Raw genomic sequence first — 21,306 nt, 5'->3', positions numbered from 1 at the left:
TTCGTCACTAATAATAGGGTATTAGTGACAAATTACAAATTCGTCACTACTAATAAAGTATTAGTCACTAATAGTATACTATTAATGACAAATCTAAAAACTGTCACTAATACTCCACTATGAGTGACGAATTTGAATCATTTACTAATACTTTATTATTAGTGACGAATTTGTAATTCGTCACTAATACCCTACTATTAGTGACGAATTTGAATCATTCACTAATAATTAAAAAATTTTAAAAATTTTTAATATTAATTTTTGTTAATCATCAATTCTTGTAAAAATCTGTAATTACATTTTTGCATACATAATCTAAAACCATAATTACTACAAAATTCGTAAATTATTCAAAATTTTGAATTCAAATACAAATTCAATTAAAACAAAGAAATAACATATTTCAGATAATAAAAAAATTTCAAAATTCAAATACAAATACTAATACAAATTCAAATTAAAAATACAAAAATTCCATTTGTTCAAATAATAATAAAAATTACAAAAAAATAATCAAAAGTTGCATCCGATGACTATAGTGCATGCATGCATGACATCGTGCTGATCTTACGACAGTTGCGAATCCTACAAATTAAGAATCATAAAAAAAAAAAAAATTAGTATACGAATGGCGAGTTGACACTCAATATAATCAGGAAGAAAAATATAGAGAGTGCGTCGTACAATAATTTTCAATCATAAACGAATAATTGAAATGAATGTGAATGACGTTCGTATGAATATATACAATTACATGCTTCAAACCACATACGTAAACACTTTAACTCATTCTCAAAATAGAATATCCTTGGTGTGGACAAATGATAATGTTTAACCATAGTTAAAAGAAAATAATATGTCATGCATGTTAATAGATGCAAATTTAGGGTTTAATGAAATGACATTTCGTTTAACTTTCACTCATCCTTTCAAAAATATTTTAACATTCATTTTATCATAATTATCTTTGTACATGATTTTTTTTTTGAAAAAATTTTAACAAAATTTCGGCAGCATGCCGTTTGTAAATTGGACATTTTCCCATAAAACCTGCGTCTGAAACATGGTTGTTTTCAAAAAATAAAACATTTCAAGCATACAACAACCTAAATCCACTACCAGCATGCAATTCACAATGTACTGCATCAGCCATGCAGTTTGCGTTCAATACAAACATGTATTCTAGTAGTTCAATATACAATTCATATCACATAACACCATCCATCAAAAAAATATTACTAGGAAAAAATTAAAACACAATTGAACTAAGGTTTTCTAATTTTTTTTCCAAAAGGTTGCTTCTTAAGCATTTTTTATGCAACTTGAGTTGTGTATGAATTTGTTACTTAGATTCTAGGATGCTGCTGGTTTACATGTAGAAGTTTTTGGGTCATTCAAGACAGGGATATATCTTCCAAGTAGTGATATTGATGTAAGCATATTACCACCTGTTTGTTCTCTTGCAAAATTATGAATTAACTCTTTGTATTTTAGTCCCAAACATTTAAATGTTAGGTCACAATTTTTTGCACCATAGGGGCCAGATGAAAGAATCCTTGGTGTTTTAAAATTAAGATTGCCTGGCTACTTTCTTCAGGCTGTGGATGGACGTAGAAATAATCCTTCTTCATCATAGTATCATGTCTTCAGGTTGATTTAATAAGTTTTTGGTATAGTGTCGCTAGTTTGTTGAGAGTGATATAATTGATGATGTAGATAGGTCAAATAGTATGAAAACACACACCAACTAAAGGCCATAGTAATGCTTTAATTTTTTTTAATATAAACTATATAGTCATTAATCAAGAACACAAATATCAGCACAAGCAAACAAAAATATCAAAACAACAATTCCAAATTTAGGACTAAATGAAATGACTTGACGTTTAACTTTCACTCATCATTTCAAAAATATTTTTACATTCATTTTATCATAATTATCATTGTACATGGTTTTTTTTTTTGGAAATATTTTAAAAAAATTTTGGCAATATGTCGTCTATAAATTGGACATTTTTCCATAAAACCTGTACCTGAAACATGATTGTTTTCATAAAATAAAATATTTCAAACATGCAACAACCTAAATCCACTACCAGCATGCAATTCACAATGTATTGCATCAACCATGCAGTTGACGTTCAACAAAAGCATGTATTCCAGTAGTTCAATATACAATTCATATCACATAATACCATCCATCAAGAAAATATTATCAGGAAAAAGTTAAAACACAATTGAACTAAGGTTTTCTAGTTTTGTCTAGAAGGTTGCTTCTTAAGCATTCTTGATGCAGTTTCGATTGTGCATGAAGTTGTTACTTAGATTCTGTGATGTTGATGTGATAGATTGAATTGGGGTTTCTTGGGAATAATTAAATTGACAACACAATCAATAAAGTTCTAGTATCTCCCAATAATTCACAATTCAGCATATGAATACAATTAAACAACCAACAAAGCTACCAGCATGCAGTTCAAATTACGTTTTACATACCTTCTAATGAGAGGAGCCACCTACATCATCTGGTCGAGATTGACGCATCATTTGTTCAAACTGTGCTTGCCTATTCATCATGGCTTCCAACTGGCCTTGAAAGGTGGACACTATGTCTTTCAATTGCTGGTTCTCCACTACAACGGTGGACACAATGTGTTTCAATTCCTAGTTCTCCACTAAAACGGTGGACACCGTGTCTTTCAAGTCCTTGTTCTCCATTTCCACCATCTGCATCCGTCAAACCATCTCCTCCGCACGAGACTTGGCATCTCGATGCGCTTGTTCGATGTTCGCACGAGCCGCCGCACACATATATGATGACGCTGTTGGGATGATGTATCCACTTCTAAGACCTTTCACCTAACCCCCCTCTCATTTCCCAAGCACCTGAGCAGTTATCTGGAAATCTGTCATTTGCTGACTCCCCTTTGAAATAGGTGCATCCCTCAGCTCGACCATTCGTGCCTAATTTCAGTCATGAAAATGATAAAAAGGAAGAAGTAAGAATACAACTTTGATGTTTTGAATCAAGTAATAAACTAAATATTTTCTTTGACTTACATGTTTGCCCTGCACACCCTCGCACCACTCCCCCGATCGCCGTTGGTATGTTCTCTAATAAAGATTCGGGAGCGGCTCCTTTGCGCTAGTCTCAGGATCACGCTACATTATCATATAAGACATCATTAATATTAAGTCATGTAATGGTTAGATAGTTTTATATATAGTAAATACCCATGGATGAATTATGAATAACCTCGACCCACCACAATGCGTCATAGGGAGTTTGTTGCGATTCACAACATTTGTTTCACATATAGCCTACAAAAAAGATGTAATGACAGTTTATTAGTGACATCAATGTGAAAAAGTAGTGATTATAATACAAACACATCACTTGATAGTGTGGATTGCGGAAATAATGACACACCACCTACCAATCCTCTTGGGATATCTTATCGTATGGGCGGGCTTCTGCTTGATCTCCCATCACCCGAAAATGCTCACACATTTTCGAGCGATAGCTCTTAAATTTACTGCATAGTTGGACATCCACCGCCCTCTTCACATGGTCGGCCTTGAGAATGTCCATATCAAACTCCTCCTGCATAGGTAATACAATTATACAGTTGTTAATTGGCTAGTATATTAAAAGTAAAAAAAGAAAACAAAAAAAAGGTTTGGGATTACTTACCAAAATGCACATGTAAAGAACCATGCGCTGCTTCTGAGTCACCTGCGGCCAGCTGAAGGCCGTGACTGGAGCATACTGTCAGCATATAATGCCGAGCTCCCAGGTCCACAATGTGCACCAATCGTTAAGCAGGGCCGTGTAGCCTGGAGGAATGTCAATATGAATCCGTTGCTTAGTCCTCTCTAGGTGCTTCTTCAGCGACATGTTCTTCGTTGCACCACGGCCTGCCCTCATCGTGGATGTAGATGCTGAAAGCAGAGTTAAATTTAGAACAACATTATAATCATACACGTGAATAACCATCAATAGTTGAAATGTAAATAAATTAATCATAGCCTTACGAACACTGCTCATCATGGTTGGCAACTCACCCTGCGTATTAGTCGCATCTGTAGTATCCATGTTTGGCCGAGGTCTGGATGGCTCAGACAATGATGGTGCCGCTGTGACGCCCAAATTTTCATACAAATTTTTTTAAATAAATATTCACTCGTCATCCACAACATTCACAAATTGGCCACGTCAACAACCGTGCTACCATTCATACGACTTGACCCACATTGGGTACCGGGTTAAAAATTATTTCATTATACAACCTAATAGCGGAAAATAATATATACATAACAGTCAGAATATAATACCCAGAGTATCAATATACATTTATATACATCACCATAACAGACTCAAAAACAACTCAGCTCTGGGAGAATTACACATTCCCTAGTCCAGAAACTCACCCTATGTGTCAGGATCCCAGTTCCCTGTGATCACGGAGCTCTATCACCTAGCCTATCCCTGTTCCTTGAAAAATTTAGATAATTTGGGTGAGACACATCTCAGTAAGAAGGAATAAATTATTTACAGTATGACCATATGAGTTTAGTTATAACATGCTTTATTTTATTCAAAACAACATTTCATATGAGAAAATACACTGATATTCACATTCTCATAATCATATAGATATACAACACAAGCTTTTATAAGCTTTAAAACCATTTCTCAAGTTTATTCATTTACAACACACATAATTACCTGCGAAGTTCCTAATAATGGGGAAGATTGCCCGCCCATACAGGTAGCTTCCCTTTACCCTAATACGTTATGATGCTAGGAATGGCCACATCTGATACTTATCAGGACACTCACCTTACTCAATAAGCCCTCAGGCGGAGAGTTTCACTTCGCCTCAATTATTTATTTTATAAAACACACACTCTTTCATTTCTCATAATCATTTCCCATTATAACTCCTTACATATCTATGTATACATAAATTCACATTTATGTACTTTACATAATACAATAGATCACATAATTCCAATTCTCAACACATTCATGATTTCCATACTAAGCATACCTCCACAACGGCATTAGTAGGAACCTCACAACACAATTTCCATACTGAGCATACCTCCCTAACGATATCGGTAGGAATTTCACCACACAATTTCCATACTGAGCATACCTTCCCAACGACATCAGTAGGAACTCCACCACACAATTTCTATACTGAGCATACGACCCCAACGACATCAGTAGGAACTTCATACACACAATCTCCCGACTGAGCATACCTCTCCAACGACATCAATAGGAACTTCACACACACACAATCTCCATACTGAGCATACCTCCCCAACAACATCAGTAGGAAAGGAATACCATCCACCCACAATTATTGTGCGGTATTGCCATATCATCAATCATATTTCAGTATATCTCAATTCAGTTCAATATAAATATTCTCATCATTTTCTATGTACTTTCCATCATCTTATATTAATACATATCATATTTTACGTATTTCCATATTTCCTAAATAACTCATATTAGTAATTTGTACAATCTCATTTTTCATGCAAATAATTTATACTCACGTATAAATATCACATTTCATTATTTTCCCCTAACCACATCAATCATTCTCATTTCAATATTTTCTCAGAAAATACACATCGTTATATTTCACATTACAAAACATCACAATTTAATATTACTCAAATACCACACAATTTATCTAATATTTATATCATAATAACTTTCAGGCAAAATATCATATGCTCATTTTTACATATTAATTCACACAGTAATTCTAAAAATACTGCTATAGTTTATTCCCCTTACCTGACTTACTGAGAATCTCATTAAAACCCCAAATCCTATGCCCTTGGCGCCCGAAACTCAAATCCTGAAATTTGCATTTTTACCAGATTAATTAACTCATTTCTCCAAAATAATACCCATTTAATCTTCCCTAAGCTCCATATACCCAAAATTAATATTTAAACTAATATTTAACGTCCCTATTTAATTTTCTGAATTATGCTTGCAGGTCCCGAAATTACACTTGTGGCGCTCACCCGGGCCCTAAATTTAAAAAATCCTACTTCAACCCTAGATGCTCAATATCTTAGAATTTCTAAATTAATGCTAATTAATTAAAAATAAGCCCCTTAATAACGCCCTTATCCCAAATTTGGGATTATGCCCATGACGACCCCACGAGAATTCCGTCCTACTAGACTTGTAGAGAATCATCCCTAAATTCTCGTGGTGGTATTCGTTCGTCAATCGGGCTTATAATTTGCAAGAAATGAGGTAAAAAGGGAGATTCGGCTTACCCCAGGAGACATGTCTACGCCGCTCCTACCACCGATACGTTCCTGTAGAAATGACAGCAGTAGAAAATGGAGTTCAATGGTATCTTCTGATTTTCGATCGGGCAAAAATTCGTCACAAAACTCAAGAGAGAGAACAAGAGGAGAGAGAGAGAATGTGGGAAGCGTGCGCGGGGACTCTCTGGATTCTCTGTGCTTCCGGAAGCTTTGTTTGTTTTTTTTTTCTTTTAATTATATATATATATAATTAAAAGAAAAAAAACAAACAAATATATATACATATATATATATATATATCTAATGTATATTATATTATTATCATTTAATTAATAATAATTATTTAATTAATTTAATTAATTAGTTAAATAATTTTATTTTATTTTATTTTTATTCCCAAGACTATCACTTTCTAGTGCCTTACAGCCGCAGCACCACCGACGTGCTCCATTGGTCTTAAGGTCACCGAATCAACCTCGTGCGATGACGTAGTCGATAGCGTGGAAGGGAGTCGGCCACAATGGCCTCCTGGTGCCATGTTTGCAAAATCTTAGATAAGTAAATATAAAAAGTACGAATATTAGATGGACGCATAATAAATATATTTTTAGTTTTTCACACATGTCAGATACATGGTGACAACCTTCACTTGCTTACCCCCTACACGCCCTCAATATCAGTATCATCCTCACTTTCTAAAGTGTCTTCCTCTTCACTACAGTGCTCGACCCTTGTTTCATCTTCCCCATCAGTTTCCTCATCGTCGATGAAGTGAACGTCTACAAAAGGTTCAATTGTAATATTAGCACTCTCTACGGCTTCTGCTGTGGCACCAACCTTATGCAATGGTATAAGATCAGGGCCTTCTTCGACAACATTGAAAGAAGATTGTGGTGCTGTACTGACAGATGGCTCATCTTCTTGGAATGTAGCCTCACTGGCACTCATCTCCCCATTTGCAACTTCTATAATAGCATACAAACTTCGGGGAGGAATCTTTTGGACCATATGCCATTCACCCTTCAATTTTGTGTCTTTAAGGTAAAACACTTGTTCTGCCTGCGTCGCTAGCACAAAAGGGTTATTTTGATACCATGTCTTACTAAAATTGTCACTAGTAAAGTAGGCATCCGTGTTTATCCCAGTCTTTTGATTGCCAATGTCCCACCAGGTACACTTGAACAGGTGGACGAGTCTGTTGGCTCCATAGCTAAGCTCTATAATGTCATCCAACATACCAAAGTAGTCAATTTCTTCATCTCCTTCTGTGCCTAGCACCGCAACCCCACAATTTTTGGTTCTTTTATGTAGTTTGAGGGACTTTGTATGAAATCATAACCTGTTAACAATGCAACCGTTGTAGCGGTTAACTCGTTGATTGGGGTCACATGCCAACGCGTACAAATTTTTACTTGTCGCTGGTTCCTTATTATAATACATGACTTTAATCTATTAAAAAAATAGGAGTTTAGAAGAATAAATCGTCAATAGTGAAAACGTACATTGCTTCGTACTCAAGCAGTATTTGTTACTTACACGACTCCCAAACCAATTGATAAATTCCTTTTTATGTCTTTTGTCAACATTCCTTTTATTTTGGGTCAGAAGTTCAGCTTTATGTTCGCTATATGCAACAGTAGTACATGTTAATGTTAATTAAGTATATAAATATGCATATGTAAATACAATGCAAAGTAAGAAGTTTGAAACCACGTACTTGATATATGGAACAATTTCATCACAATTATTAAGGACGTAAAAATGAGTCTTTTGTAGGTCGTCCATATCAATGAAATCGTAAACTCGTGCACCGAAAGGCTGAACATTTTCTCGAAATATAGAGCTCTTCGGTTCTTCATCTTTGGCATTAATAGCATGAACGTTTGCATTTCGTCCTTCACGAGTGAACCTTGTGTCAATATCATGTAGATACATTTAGAAAAATGCAAGACATTCATTGTCAATGTATGCCTTAATTATTGAACCTTCCAGCCGTGTCTTATTGCACACATACCCTTTCAAAGTGGACAAGAACCTGTGCATTTTACATTGCATTATAGACTTGTAGACACAAAAAGAAAAGAAAAAAACAAGGAAATCACGTGACCATTATACAATGAATTTATAATTTACCTTTCAATAGGATACATCCAATGATATTGAACCGATCCTCCAATTATGGCCTCCCTTGGTAAATGGATGGTTAGGTGGACTATCACATCAAAGAATGCTGGCGGAAATATTTTCTCTAGCTTGCATAGTATGATCACAATGTCATCCTCTAACCGTTCAAGTACTTTACGCTCAATTTTTTGGAGCACAACTATCGAAAAAAATCCCCACTTCAATCAGCACCGAGTGAACATCTTCAGTTAAGTGTCCATGAAGGAAAACAGGTAGAACCCTTGGTAGAAGGATGTGACAGTCATGAATTTTCATTCATAACATCTTCCCTTCCTTCGTGTTTATGCATCGAGCTATGTTCGATGCATATCCATCAGGGAACTTCATTGATTTAAACCATTCAAAAAATTTATTCTTCTCATCCTTCGAAAATGTGTAACAAGCTGATGGCATGAGAATTTTGTCCCCATCATGAAACAGGTGCAACTCAAGCCGTATTCTCATGTCTTCTGTATCCCGACGAGCTTTTGCGGTGTCCTTTGTCTTTCCATTTATATCTAGCAATGTACAAATGACATTCTCACAAATGTTCTTTTCAATGTGCTTGACATCCAAGTTGTGGCGTAGTGGAAGATCTTTCCAGCATAGCAACTCGAAGAAGATACTTCTCTTTGTCCAATTCAACTCCCACTCAGCGCGTTCTCTTTTTCTACTAGTCGGTGGTTTCCCAAATTTCATATCTCCGATCAACCTGAGTTGGTTTAATATCCCTTCCCCACTTAGTCACTTTGGTTGCGACCTTCGTTCAAGTTTTCCATTAAAGCTTCCAACGCCACAAGTCCTCCAAGGATGTCCAGTTCGTAGAAAACAATGATGACACATAAAGCATAACTTGTGGTCATGCTTCAAGGATAAGGACCCAGCATCCTTATTACATACTGGGCATGCTAAGTAACCTTTTGTGCTCCAACCTAACAGGTTTCCGTAAGCAGGGAAATCATTAATTGTCCACAACACTGCAACATGCATCTGAAATGTTTTCATGGTTTCCACATTAAATGTCTACACTCCTTTTTCTCATAGTTCTTTCAACTCATCAATTAAAGGATACAGGTAAACATCAATATCATTACCAGGTGCCCTCAATTTGGGAATGAGCATAGACATATAAATGTAAGGTTCTTTCATACATCGGCATGGTGGCATATTGTATGACATCATCATAACTGGCCAAATGTTATACGGGTCGTTCATGTTACCGAAAGGATTGAACCCATCTCAAGCAAAGCCAAGTATGATATTGCGAGGGTCACTAGCAAACCACGGATGCATTTTATCAAAATTGGCCCAAACTTCAGAGTCCACTAGATGGCTAAGGGTGTTTCCATCTTGAAGACATTTCTCTTGATGCCATGTCATATCTGTAATAGTCTTTTTGCACATTTACAATTGTTCACAAAACCTTTTAGGGGATCTTTTCACCCTTCTTCTTATTAGTTGTATACCTCGGTTCACCATATTCTGAGCACTCGTTCGCATTTTTATATTCATCATAAAAGAGTGCACAATCATACCTACATGCATGTATTAGAGTGTAACTGAAACCCAATTCATGCATGTATGTCTTCGCCTCATAAAAATACTTTGGAAGTGTTTCACCATCATGCAGTGCCACCTTATTGAGGCTTAAATGCATGTTGAATGCACTCTGAGATAACCCATGCATTGTCCTTGCATGAAGCAACTTTATTAGAAACTCTAATTTTGAGAACTTTATACAGTTTGGATATAGGGACACTCGTTCATCCCTCATGAGATTAGCAAATGGTTTATTGAGTTGATTCAATGTACTAGGATTGCAAGGTATGGTACCTGCTGAAGTAGATTCATTATCAGTACGCGACACACTGACATCGCCCGTGTCCACTGCAATCCCCTTTTGCAAGTCACCTAACATTTCAGTTACCCCTTCCAAACATGTATCACCACCTACTATATTTGCCCTCTCATCTTCATCGTTATCATCATTGCTCTAAACTGCGTAATCTTCACCATAGAACACCCATGATGTGTACCTTTTCTCCATTCCAAAGTCTAATAAATGTGAATGAACCAAATCAATGTGTTTGAATGTTATGTTTTGGCATTTCTTGCAAGGACACCTTATTCTACTGGCTTTTTCTACACAAGGACGCGCAAACTCTATGAAATCATGTACCCCTTTCACGTATTCTAGTAAAAACCTCCCCCGAGCATTCATCCAACTCTTATCCATGTTCATTAATTACCCTATAACATGTTCAAGTAAATGGTATTCATTATATTCTCATAATATTTATAACGCATGCATCGTGAATCATATAATCAACCATCATACTCTAAAGGGTATAGATCCTATCCCATTTAGGAATGCTGCATTTACATTGCGATCAATCGCTCAAATTCCTTCATTGTAGTCATTATAAATTTCGGAAGCATCTCCCCATGGCTCTCCAAGTACACGAGATGGGGGAAGTAAACATGTTGCTAGTTTTCCATCACTAACAAATTGTCACAACACCCCACTATGCGCCCAGAGAACATAAGTAGGGACGCGCTCGAAATATATAATGACAATGGACAAAACGTGAACAATGACAATAATGTAAATACAACTTTCTAAATTGTCCACATTGGACAATCCAAGAATGGTTGAAATACAAACATTACTAATCATAAGTGAAACAAATAATTAACATGTTCAAGTGATTATTTGTGGAGACCCAAACCTATATAAGCTAGATTCGTCGACGAAGGGTCACATTCATTGATGAAGTCCTTTAGAGTCTCATCGATGAAATTCAGAGCCTCGTCAACGAGCAAATACCGAGCAGATCAAAGAAATGTCAGGAACTTGAACTCGGCGACGAAGGGATGACCTCGTCGATGAGCTATGAAGCGGATTCATCGAAGAAGACGCTGCTTCGTCGACGAATTAGACTTGGTCAAAGGCCCTATAAATATCCAATTTGAGTTGCTTAAGAGCTAAGTTTCTCCCAAAAGCTCTCTCTCTCTCTCTCTCTCTCTAACCTGCAAATCTCTCTCTCTCTCTCTAGGATTCTTCGCCATTCATCATCCATTCCAAATACAGAGGGTACTGCGTGGATCAGAAGAGAAAACTCTATAATTTTAGTGGATTAGATCATCGTTTCGGAGATTGTCGGGTTTTTTCCGAAAAATTAAGGTAGGGATCTAATCTTAGTTTTGATTGGATATATGGATAGTAGTAGAAAATATAGTAAGGTTATGTTATGTGGTTTTAGGTTTTCGGGATCCCGGGTTGTCAATTTGGACCGTGTTCATACGTAGTTTTGTTTCGAGCTTAAGGTAAGGGGAATTTGATTACAACAGCATTTTTGGAAAAACCAAACCGCTAAAAAGTTAGTTTGTGTTATTATGTATGATTTAATTGCTTACTTGTTAAATTCTACCGAGTAGAAATGTCGGTTTTACAATTTTACGATTTTCGGTAAAAATGAGGATTTCGGCGTATGATCTCCAAACCTTACAAAAATCATTTATTTGTATTTATACTATAGTAGGAGATGCTCGAATCCTTTACTTATTCATTTAAATGATGTTTACTTGATTTCTATCATTTAGCGGGTTTTTAATATATGTTGAAATAGAAATGTATGAATTTTCTATACTATTGATATAGAATATGGGAACGAAGTTCCAAATTGTTATACTGAGAATGTTGAAATGGAAATGAATGGATTTTCTATACTATTGATATAGATATGGGAACGAAGTTCCAATTTGTTATACTGAGAATGTGAAAAACGGAGGCCGGTGATACACCGAACTGAATTAGTAAACAAAGAGGGTAAACTGAGTGGAAAGGCGCTGGTTTGAACCCAATGTGATTATCTGAATTTGTGAAAAATATTGGAATTGCACAGGTTACTGTTTTACTATAAATTGTATGTATAATACTGTAACCATAGCTTATGACCAAAAGAGGTTGAAAGAAACTTCAGTAAAAGGGGTTGAAAAATACTCCAGTTCGAGGGTTGAAATAAACTCCTAGGGCTAGGTACCGATGCTGGCAGCGCAACCATACATGTGTAAAATCAGTATGGGTATATTAGATGGTCGATCTGCGAGGAGTTAGTAAGCTGCTAGTAAAAATAAACCAGGGGGCCGTCGGATCATAAAAGATGCTCAGCTTTGTCTGCATGAACAAGACACTGTGAGAGACAATCAGTGCACAACCCGTGCCACAAGATAAATAGGCAAATTGTCATACCAAGCTGGAGGTGTTCTAATAATCATATGCATGATTTAAATATTGATATGCAGATAAATGTTATATGATACAGTATTATAAACAAATGTTTCAAATGTATGAATTCTTATGAAAATGTGCATATATGCAGTCACACACTGTTATAACTCTTTCTTCCTTACTGAGAGGTGTCTCACCCTATCATACAACCTTTGTTTTTAGGTCCATTAGTGTGTCGGTCTTAGTAGCTAAAGGGATTGGGAATATTATTTTTGGTTAGCATACGTAAGCATTTGAATCTTGTAATAAACCTAGATGAAAGTCCTTTTTTGAGGATTGTAATAACAAGAACTTATTCTATGTCTAGTTTTATGAAATTGTGGATGTATTAGTAAACTCTGGTGTAAGACTGATAGAAATCCCGATGGATGTTTATGTTTTTTCACAGCATTTACATCAAAGTTATGTATGATTTATACTCGTATGTCCCTGTTTAGGGCGGGTTGTTTACGTATCTTGAACAGGTACAGGTATTTGGTATAAGTGAGTGACTTTTGGGTCCATATGAAGGGTCGGGTCATTACAGTTGGTATTAGAGCCCATAGCCAATCGAAAGTATGATTTGTTTCATGCTGCCTGGTTAGGGATATAAGCGGAACATAGGATTTCCTAGTTTTGATAGTCTAAAATATATCAGAGTATAGGAAATGGATAAGACCTGAAGTTTTGGTTTGTATACTTGGAGACGTAAATTCGTTGATAAGCTTAGGTTCAAGAAAATCACCGCAATCCTTTGACGGTTTTATTTCCTAGTAGAAGAGTGGAACTTAAGTTAGAATGAGATTTTCAAATTAATGGAGTACGTCAATATTGGGAATATGAATTTAAGGGATTGAGTCTATAATAGGATAGTAGTAGTGATGGATAGGCTATTACTTTCTAATGGATTCTAGTAAATGTTTTCATGATGGAATCCAGAGAAATCATTGCCAATGTGGGTGGCAATAGTAGTGAGGGTGCCGACCCTGAGGCTAGTAATGACGCTACTAGTGTGTTGCGTGACTTCGCACAACAATTTATGGCTGAGGTAGTGTAGAAAAACAGGGGGCAGGATCGTCCTACGACTAAATTGGGTTCCTCTATTGAGCAATTCACTAGGCTGAAGCCCTCTGCTTTTGTCGGCAGTACAGATCCAGTTCATGCAGAGAATTGGATCCAGGAGATCGAGAAGATCCTTGATGTGTTGAACTGCACTGAGAGCCAGAAAGTCACCTTCGCCACGTTCAAGTTTGTAGGGGAGGCTGAGAGATGGTGGGTGTCTGTAAAGCAGATGGAAGAGCATCGACCGATACCAATAGCATTGATGTGGGCCCGATTCAAAGAGCTCTTCTTTGAACGTTATTTTTCGGCCACAATTAGAAATGCGAAAATGGAGGAATTTATGAATCTGGCGTAGGGATCATTAATAGTGCAGCAATACGCTGCCAAATTCCAGGAGTTGTCCCAATTCGCTCCATTCGTGGTTCCTGATGAAGGAAGAAGGCCTGGAAGTTTCAAAGAGGTCTAAGGAGCGAGATCTGTAAGTAGACGGCAATCTTGCAGTTGTAGGACTTTACTACGTTGGTTGATAAAGCTATGATAGCAGAGGAGTGTTTGCCAGAGGATGCAGAGGTTCAGGTTACGAAGAAGAGGCCAACGCCTCCTAATTCTTCGTCTGGGGCAAGACAGGGTAAGTGGAAAAAGAGCAGTGGTGGTACATCCTAGAATACAGCGCGGGTTCGACATTGCTCTTTATGTGGTAAGAAACACCATGGGCAGTGTTAGTTGTCTACGGGAGCCTGTATGCGGTGTGGTAGACAAGGACATCAGATGAGAGATTGTTAGATGCAGAGGAATAGTGGAGCCTCACAGCAACAATATAGAGGGAATGCTCTGACACAACGTGATGGATAGCAGGGGGTAGGACCCAGGCTAGGGTGTATTCTCTTACTCCTGGTGACGCTGAGAACGCTGGTGACGTAGTCACAGGTATCATTTACATGCTTCCTCTAAAAGCTGTAGTATTATTTGATTCTGGGGCAACACATTTTTTTATTTCCCAAGGTTTTATTAAATTGTGTGGATTAGAAGTGCAATTATTAGATTATGAACCAGTGGTAGCTACAACGTGTGGATCTATGGTCAGGTGTAGGTAGTTCGGGACTTCTTGATTGAAATACAGGGGAAGATACTACCAGTTGATTTTGTGGTATACGACATGTATGACTTTGATATCATCCTAGGGATGGATTGGTTGTTTTCTAGTTATGCCAATATTGATTGCCACAAGAGGGAGATGTTGTTCAAACCACCAGGAAAGTAGGAATTTCAGTTCCTTGGATCGTGTGTGCGTTCTACACCACGTATCCTTTCTGCTATGCAAGCTAGGAGCCTACTTCTTAGGGGGTGCCAAGGATATCTGGAATTTGCGAAAGACACACCATCAGAGGAACGGGTATTGGAGATGATTATTGTGGTACGCGAATTCCCTGATGTGTTTCCAGAGGACTTACCAGGATTACCTCCGGACCATGAGGTGGAATTTGCCATAGAATTAGCTCCAGGTACGGCACTGACATCGAAAGCTCTGTATCGTATGGCTCTAGCTGAGCTAAGAGAGTTAAAGGAACAGCTTCAAGAGCTGCTTGACATGGGGTACATTCGACCTAGTGTTTCTCCTTGGGGAGCACCGGTGTTATTTGTGAAAAAGAAGGATGGGTCGATGAGGATGTGCATCGACTACTGAGAATTGAATAAGGTGACGATAAAGAACAAGTATTCGCTACCCAGGATCGATGATTTGTTTGATCAACTTTAGGGCATGCAGGTTTTCTCAAAAATTGACCTACAGTCTGGGTATCACCAGTTGAAGGTGAAAGTGGATGACGTTTCGAAAACTGCATTTCGAACCCGGTATGGCCATTTTGAATTTATGGTTATGCCTTTTGGTTTGACTAATGCACTTTCAGCATTTATGGATTTAATGAACAGGGTCTTCCACGAATATCTAGACCGGTTCGTTGTGGTATTTATTGATGATATCCTAGTGTATTCTAGGAGTGCTGCAGAATATGAAGTTCATTTGAGGCTAGTATTGCAAATGCTTAGGGATAAGAGGTTGTATGCTAAACTGAAGAAGTATGAGTTCTGGCAGGAACATATTGCATTTCTAGGCACGTGGTGTCTAAATAAGGTGTATCAGTTGACCCAAGTAAGATAGAAGTAGTAGTGGACTGGGCGAGACCGAAGAATATTCAAGAGGTCAGAAGATTTTTGGGTCGTGCAGGTTATTACCGTCGGTTTGTTGAAGGGTTCTCCAATTTAGCAGGTCCTTTGACGAAACTTACGCGGAAGAACATGAGATATGATTGGACAGATGAGTGCGAGCTGAGTTTCCAGGAGCTAAAACGGCGATTGATCACTGCTCTAGTTCTGACTCTTCCATCCAATGATGGTAGTTTTGTTATATATAGTGATGCTTCGAAAAAGGGTCTTGGCTGTGTTCTAATGCAGCAGGGCAAAGTGGTTGCTTACGCTTCTCGTCAACTCAAAGAATACAAGAAAAACTACCTGGTGCATAATTTAGAATTAGCAGCGGTAGTGTTTGCACTGAAAATTTGGAGACATTACTTATATGGTGAAAGGTGTGAGATTTTTACCGACCATAAAAGTCTTAAATACTTTTTCACCCAGAAGGAGCTTAATATGAGACAACGTAGATAGCTTGAGTTGATTAAAGACTACAACTATGTTATTAGCTATCACTCAGGAAAGGCTAATGTGGTAGCCGATGCTCTGAGTCGGAAGTCTGTGGATGCGTCTCTTTCAGAAATGGAGGTTCAACCTCAGATCTGTATGGACCTTGAAAGGTTAAGTTTGGAGGTGGTAGAAGGAAAACATCGGGTTGTTCTTGCTAGCTTGGAGGTACATCTGACTTTATAGGAGAGGATCCGTATGGTGTAGAAGGAGGATCCCGAGTTGGTTGAGGTTATGGAAGGAGTTTAGAAGGGGTTAAAGCCGGATTTCAGCATCGTTAGTGATGGGGTATTAAGATTTCGCGGCAGAGTTTGTGTACCGAATGATACCGTGATTAAACAGGTCATTTTAGAGGAGGCACATCGTTCACTTTATATTGTACATCTTGGTAGTATGAAAATGTACCGGGATTTGAGGGAATCTTTCTGGTAGACCAACATGAAAAGAGAGATCGCCCAATTTATAGAGCAGTGCCTGACATGTTAGTAGATCAAAACGGAAAAATAGAGGCCGGCGGGACCACTTTAGCCACTTGACGTCCTTGAGTGAAAGTGGGAACACGTCTCGATGGATTTTGTGACGAGTTTACCTGCGGTGGTGCTTGAGCAAAATGCCATATGGGTTATAGTAGATCGGTTAACGAAGACTGCACATTTTATTCCAATCAGAGTCAACTACTCTCTGAATAGGCTGGCAAAACTTTATGTGCAGGAGGTGGTACGACTCCATGGTGTCCCTATATCTATTGTTTCATATCGGGATCCACATTTTACGTCTCACTTCTGGAAGAGATTACATTATGCCTTGGGTTCACGATTGACGTTCAGTACGTTTTTTCACCTACAGATAGATGGATAGTTGGAGAGGACTATTCAGACGTTAGAGGATATGTTGCGGGCCTGTATACTAGAGTTTGGTGATAGTTGGATACGATATCTACCGCTTGTTGAATTTGCATATAACAACAGTTACCAGGCAAGCATAGAGATGGCACCTTATGAGGCTTTGTATGGTCGTCGGTGTCAATCTCTGTTGTACTGGGATCAAGTAGGTGAGCAGCAGATACTGGGTCCAGAAATGGTTCAGCAGACCTCTGCAAAGGTCACATTGATCAGAGAAAAAATTAAAGTAGCTCAGAGTCGACAGAAAAGTTATGCTGATACTCGTCGACGAGGGTTGGAATTTGGGGTAGGAGATATGGTATTCTTGAGAATCGCTCCGATGAAAGGAGTGATGAGATTTGGAAAGAATAGAAAGCTAAGTCCTCGGTATGTCGGGCCTTTTGAAATCCTTGAAAGGATAGGTTCGGTTGCTTATCGAGTGGCTTTACCTCTAGCGTTATCCAGAGTCCATGATGTATTTCACGTGTCTGTACTGAGGAAGTACGTACCAGATCCATCATACGTACTGAGTTATGAACCTCTAGAGATCAGTGATACCTTATCGTATGAGCAAGTACCAGTGCAGATATTGGATCGGAAAGTACAACAGTGACAGAGTAAGGAAATACCTCTCATAAAGGTATTATGGCGTAACTATACAACAGAAGAAGTTTCATGGGAATTAGAATTTGAAATACGCCAGAAGCACCCACAGTTATTTGATAGTACATGAATATGTAGTAGATGGTATAGATTAAATGGTATAATCTTTGGGAGAGTTTTGTCTATGTATGTAATCTTCCGATGTATCTTTTGTGTAAACATGGTATTCTTCCGCCATATGTGAGGGTATGTAATGAATTTAGGCCAAAGTCACTTTGTAGGTGACGGTCGACTCTTTTGTAAAGCGAAATTATAAGAAGAAATTATGTTAGAAATTATTAGTAAATTTTTAGGACAAAATTTTTATAAGGAGGGGAGATTGTAGAGACCCAAACCTATATAAGCTGGATTCGTCGACGAAGGGTCACGTCGTCAATGAAGTCCTTTAGAGTCTCGTCGACGAAATTCAGAGCCTCGTCGACAAGCAAATATCGAGCGGATCAGAGAAATATCAAGAACTTGAACTCGGCGACGAAGGGATGGCCTCGTCAACGAGCTATGTGGCGGATTCGTCGACGAAGACGCCACTTCGTCGACGAATTGGACTTGGTTAAAGTCCCTATAAATATCCAATTTGAGTTGCTTAAGAGCTAAGTTTCTCCCAAAAGCTCTCTCTCTCTCTCTCTCTCTCTCTCTCTCTCTCTCTCTCTTTAACCTGCGAATCTCTCTCTTTCTCTAGGATTCTTCACCATTCGTCATCCGTTTCCAAAAATGGAGGGTATTGCGTTGATCAGAAGAGAAAACTCTATAATTTTAGTGGATCGGATCGTCGTTTCGGAGATTGTCGGGTTTTTTCCTAATAATTGAGGTAGGAATCTGATATTAGTTTTGATTGGATATATGGATAGTAGTAGAAAATATAGCAAGGTTATGTTATGTAGTTTTAGGTTTTCGGGATCCCGGGTTGTCAATTTGGACCGTGTTCGTAAGTAGTTTCGTTTCAAGCTTAAGTTAAGGGGAATTTGATTACAACAGCATTTTTGGAAAAACCAAACTGCTAAAAAGTTAGTTTGTGTTATTATGTATGATTTAACTGCTTACTTATTAAATTCTACTGAATAGAAATGTTAGTTTTACGATTTTACGGTTTTTAGTAAAAATGAGGATTTCGGCGTATGATCTCCAAACCTTACAAAAATCATTTATTTGTATTTATACTATAGTAGGAGATGCTCGAATCCTTTACTTATTCATTTAAATGATGTTTACTTGATTTCTATCATTTAGCGGGTTTTTGGATTAAACTTGTGTGATATATGTTGAAATAGAAACGTATGAATTTTCTATACTATTGATAGAGAATATGGGAATGAAGTTCCAAATTGTTATACTGAGTATGTTGAAATGGAAATTAATGGATTTTCTATACTATTAATATAGATATGGGAACGAAGTTCTAATTTGTTATACTGAGAATGTGAAAAATGGAGGCCGGTGATACACTGAACTGAATCAGTAAACAAAGAGAGGTAAATTGACTAGAAAGGCGCCAATGTTAACCCTATGCGATTATCTGAATTTGTGAAAAATACTGGAATTGCACAAATTACTGTTTTACTATAAATTGTATATATGATACTGGAACCACAGCTTGTGACCAAAAGAGGTTGAAAGAAACTTCAGTAAAAGAGGTTGAAAAATACTCCAGTTCAAGGGTTGAAATAAACTCCTAGGGCTAGGTACTGATGCTGGCAGTGCAACCATACATGTGTAAAATCAGTATGGGTATATTAGATGGTCGACCTACGAGGAGTTAGTAAGCTGCTGGTAAAAATAAACTAGGGGGCGTTCGGATCATAAAAGATGCTCGGCTTTGTCTGCATGAACAGGACACTGTTAGAGGCAATCAGTGCACAACCTGTGCCACAGGGTAAATAGGCAAATTGTCATACCAAGCTGGAGGTGTTCTGATAATCATATGCATGATTTAAATATTGATGTGCAGATAAATGTTATATGATACAGTATTATAAACAAATGTTTCAAATGTATGAATTCTTATGAAAATGTGCATATATGAAGTCACACACCGTTGTAACTCTTTCTTCCTTACTGAGAGGTGTCTCACCCTATCATACAACCTTTGTTTTCAGGTCCATCAGTGCTTCAGTCATAGTAGCTAAAGGGACTGGGAAGATTATTTTTGGTTAGCTTACATAAGCATTTGAATCATGTAATAAACCTAGATGAAAGTCCTTTTTTGAGGATTGTAATAACAAGAACTTATTCTATGTCTGGTTTTATGAAATTGTGGATGTATTAGTAAACTATGGTGTAAGACTGATAAAAATTCCAATGGATGTTTATGTTTTTTTACAACATTTACATCAAAGTTATGTAAGATTTATACCCGTATGTCCCTGTTTAAGGCAGGTTGTTTACGTATCTTGAATAGGTACAAGTATTTGGTATAAGTGAGTGACACCTGGGTCCATATGAAGGGTTGGGTCGTTACATTATTAGTCAACATAGTATGACTAATAATCAGTTGAATTATAACAATTTATTTGTCTCACATGTACGATTAGGTATGAATGTATAGTAACTGTTCTTGGATGGGTCTAAGCTTCAATGAATACATGAAATGATAGTAATTAATTTGGTATTTTACTTCATATGGAATTTAGTTCTTGACCTTTCACTGTACACTTAAGATTGTTGTTCTTAGCCAAGTGTTTTAGATTTTCAATTATAAGCCTAAGATCACCTATTTTCTTACGAATTTCAACACATGAGAGGTGCGAGTTAGAATGACTTTAAGTTTTAACTGATCATGCATACATTTCTTTGTACATAGTTTTATTATGGAAAAACTTTAACGAAATTTCGGCAGCATGTCGTCTGTAAATTAGACATTTCCAAAAAAAATTGTGTACTAAAACTTGATAGATTCAAGCAAACAAGTCACAATAATACGCATCATGTAGATACCAGTGAGTTTGAGCATGCAAGAACCTAAATCCACTACTAGTATGCAATTCACAATGTACTGCATCAGTCATGCAGTTGGCGTTCAACACAAGCATGTATTTCAGTAGTTCAATTGACAATTCATGTCACATAATATCATTCATCGAGATAAGATTTCCAACATTTTAGAAGTCATTTTCATTAATTTTTTATAACTAGTTAATTTCGATTGGAATAAAAATTTAATGTGTTACTAAAACTAACATTAGTTAATTGATGATGGTGTGGTGGTACCAGCAAGTAATATTCCTGCCTGCATATATACTAGATAAGGAAGAATTCTAAAAATCT

This window comes from Malania oleifera, chromosome 11, assembly GCF_029873635.1.
Source record: "Malania oleifera isolate guangnan ecotype guangnan chromosome 11, ASM2987363v1, whole genome shotgun sequence".
NCBI classification, from domain to species: Eukaryota; Viridiplantae; Streptophyta; class Magnoliopsida; order Santalales; family Ximeniaceae; genus Malania; species Malania oleifera.
Note: the sequence above shows the minus strand (reverse complement) of the source record.